Source organism: Alligator sinensis, unplaced genomic scaffold (assembly GCF_000455745.1).
Source record: "Alligator sinensis unplaced genomic scaffold, ASM45574v1 scaffold405_1, whole genome shotgun sequence".
In the NCBI taxonomy this organism is placed as follows: Eukaryota; Metazoa; Chordata; order Crocodylia; family Alligatoridae; genus Alligator; species Alligator sinensis.
In genome coordinates, this window is record NW_005842738.1 from 210,602 (window position 1) to 214,204 (window position 3,603).

At 47.5% G+C, this 3,603-nt stretch overlaps 1 protein-coding gene across 1 annotated transcript in view; it reads left to right on the forward strand.

Moving 5' to 3' along the window:
- Positions 1 to 307: 307 nt before the first annotated feature.
- The window catches only part of TTK (TTK protein kinase), an 81,888-nt gene continuing 78,592 nt past the window's right edge, over positions 308 to 3,603 (forward strand). Inside the window, exon 1 of the mRNA XM_025216408.1 lies at positions 308 to 327. The gene's annotated coding sequence lies outside the window, so the exon portion shown is untranslated. The remainder of the gene's footprint in view (positions 328 to 3,603) is intronic.

Sequence of the window (3,603 nt, forward strand, 5' to 3'; positions counted from 1 at the left end):
GAAAGTGAAAGTTGCTGTGGGTGAGGATAAAGGAGATGATTTGTGCAACATGTTGCAAGTATGTGTCTAATCCACGTATAGCAGGGCACTAAGGTACCTGCTACTTGGAGAGCCAGGATAATTCCTCAGGTGCCGGTTGCTGAGGCAACTAGAGGGAACTAATGACCCACACCTGCCTAGTCAGCTGACAAGAAAGGGCAGGGCCTGGCTCCTATATAAATCACAGGCAGGAAGCTAGAAGGCAGTTCCCTGCTGGCAGACAAGGAGGAAGGAGCCCTGCCTGCGTGAGCAGAGGGAAGGGGCTGGAATGCATCAGCAGTGAGACTGGTAAAGGATGGAGCATGCTGGGGTGGCTGGATTAATGTTATGGCCAGACAGCTGGAGTTTGCGTTGTAGCCCAGGGGCTTGTGTTTCATTTGCTGTTTGTTACCGGTGGTCTGGGGGAGACTAAGAGGGGATGGAGGAGGCCTCATAGGGGACTCATGGCAGTGTGGGGACCCCAGGGCCAGTGAGGGCGCAAAATTCGGGGTACACTGACCCCAGCCCCAGACAGGGGACACTTGAGAAGCCTCAGTGAGAGTGGGGGCAGCGAGAAGCCCCAGTGAGAGGGCAGCAATTGTTGAGTGCTGGAGAGGGCATGGAAAGACAGAGACAGGGCCACGGGGAGCCTGAGTGCCAGAGAGGGTGAGGAGAGAGACGGGGCCACGGAGAGCCTGAGCACCAGAGAGGACGCGGAGAGAGACGGGGCCGCGGAGAGCCTGGGCGCCAGAGAGAGACGGAACAACATCAGTCGCATCTGCGAGGCTTGGGATGTGGTGCAGGGATGGTTGGAGCCACACATAGCCCATAAGGCTGGAGTGCTCAGAACACCCAATACAGGAAAGGAACTATTGATAACAGGAGAACCGTGGACAAGAGGATGAAAGGCAGCCTCACTGTAAAATATATATATGAGATCAAAGTCGTGGCGGGCGAGGATTTGAGGGTGCTTGTCAGCAACTCAGCACGGTAAAGGAGGTGGCAGGGGAGAGCACGGCGACCCTGACCGCCCTCCTGTTACACCATGTTCTTAAAGGTATTTCAGGCAGGTAGCTGTGTCTTTGTGGTGTGTTTAAAGTGCAGGCTCATGATATCCATGGTTGCAAGTATGGCCTTCTCAGGGATGTGGCTGATGTTCTGGATTCTGTTGAGGAAGTCTGGGGTGTTTTGTAGGCACCTACTCTTTGTGTGACAAGTAGTTTCAGGATATTTTCTATGCATCCTGATGAATCTTCAATGAGGGTACCACAGTTAGATATGATGGGTCTGCGAGGGTTGCCTTGTTTGTGGATCTTTGAAAGTATATAGAAAGTCCCTGGGATAGGAGAATTGGGGGTGAGTGGAAGTAGCTTTTTCCTGAAGCTGGTGTAAGAAAGATTTGATGATATTTTCCAATTCCAGAGCAAATTCTAGTGTGGGGTCCTCCCCAAGTTCTTTATAGTGTCTCGTGTCAGAGAGTTGTCTGTCAGCTTCATTGATGTAGTCTTGACAGTTGAGGATGACTGTAGTTCCCCTTTGTCTGCTGGTTTGAATATTATTTTGTTGTTGAATCATATGGTCTGTATGACTTCTCTCTAAGGGGGAGAGGTTATTGTGGTCATGGTTTTTGCTTGAGAATGTCACTGTTGACTTTCCTTTTGAAACAGTCATGGTAATAGTTTGCTGGAAGGTGTCCTGTTTGCTATTTTATTCTTTCTTTTCTCAGTTGTGGCAGAAGAGTTGTTAGAGGTGGTGGTGTCCTGGTTGTGGAAGTATTCCTTCATAGATTTTTGCCTGAAATAATTCTTTTAATTCTCCACATATTAGTATCTTAATGGGTTTTTGTCCTCCTGGCAGAAGCCTAAGCCTTTGGAGAGTACTGATATTTCAGACTGGGATAGCGGTGTTGTGATAGGTTGATTTATGTTTGTTTTCAGCGCTCCCGTTTTGATTCCCTCCTGTGCTGTTCATACACTGTCAGGTGGCTCTTATTGTGATAGCTGATTCCACTTTTTCTAATGTTGGATGGCAGTTATCAGGTATTTTTGTAGTATGTTTGGGTCTGCTGCATAGCGGTCAGGTTTATCTCCAGGTTAATGTCTCTTACTTTAGTAGCATAAGCAACTATCTCTTGTTTCCGTTCATCTCTTTTGGAGTAGGTTAGGTGAAGAAGATGGTTTCTCCAAAGTTCTCCTGCATAGTTGTTCCCTGGTTCATGACACTCCCAATGCTCGCAATCTGGTTGTACCCCTGACACACAACTGCTGCAATCTTTCTTGGGTTTGTTGCTTACATCTCTATGCTTTAGATTTCCTGTGTAAAGTAGGCATTCAATATCAGAAAATGATTTGGTATAGGAAATATCCATGTGTTGGCTACAAAGGACCAACTCACAGGATCACCATAAAATTCTTGTTTATTAGATAGATGCAAGAGTCAGATCGTAAACCTTGGGGCTGATCCCCTAAAACACACACACACACACACACACACACACACACACACTAGCTAGCTATGAACACTAAGCACCGATATCATGATATACCTATCCCCAAGCACTGGAGTCTGCCATCAATGGCCAGGCGAGGTTTCTTTCAGTGTGATGTTGCTTCAGAAGAGGGTTGCCAGCTGGTCCTACTGGCTGAGCAGACAGGGTGCTGGTGAGGTCACAGAGGGTGCCATTCAGTGTCATTCTTTGCTGCCTTTTATCCCTCTCTGGCAGACTTTGGTGACTGTGACAGCTGAAAATTGTGTCTAAGGTGCTTGCTGAATGTTGTGAAAATTAGACCAAGTGTTTTTCTGTCATTTGTTCAAATATTAAGCTATATATTGTTGTTAAGAGCCTAATGAAAGTCAAAGATTAGTGAGGCCTTGTATGTAGTAAGGCCTAGTAAATTTAACAAAGCCTTGTAGAAGTAGTAGGCCTTGTGGTGTAGTAAAAATTAACCTTATCAGAAGAATGTAAGGCCTTGTACTGCTATTGGTCAATCGATAAAAGCTAAAGAGGCGGTAGTCATGGGGGGACCTAAATTACCCGGACATCTGCTGGGAGTCACAGACGGCAAAGTCCCACCGCTCACGCAGGTTTCTAACCTGTGTACAGGACCTCCACCTGACACAGAAGGTACATGGTCCCACTAGGGGGAATGCCATACTGGATCTGGTATTGGCAACGGGGGATGACATGGTAGGGGACCTACAGATTGGTAGCCATCTAGGGGACAGTGATCACCTAATAATAGAATTCACCATAAGATGTCGAGTGGGTAAGGTAACTAGTAGGGTGAAAGTGCTAGACTTTAGGAAAGCTGATCTCAATGAACTCAGGCGATTAGTCAAGGACGCACTGCAGAGTAGGAGTTTTGAAGAGATGGGAGCCCAAGAAGGGTGGCTGTGCCTTAAGGAAACGATCCTTCGGCCACAAAGCAAGACGATCCCCGAGCGAGGCAAAAGGGGGAAAGGAGCCAGGAGGCTTCCTTGGCTGACCAGAGAAATCCAGGGCAGCCTAAGGGACAAAAGGGGAGCACATAAAAAGTGGAAACAGGGAGAGATCACCAAAGATGAATATACCTCCTCTGCTCGTGC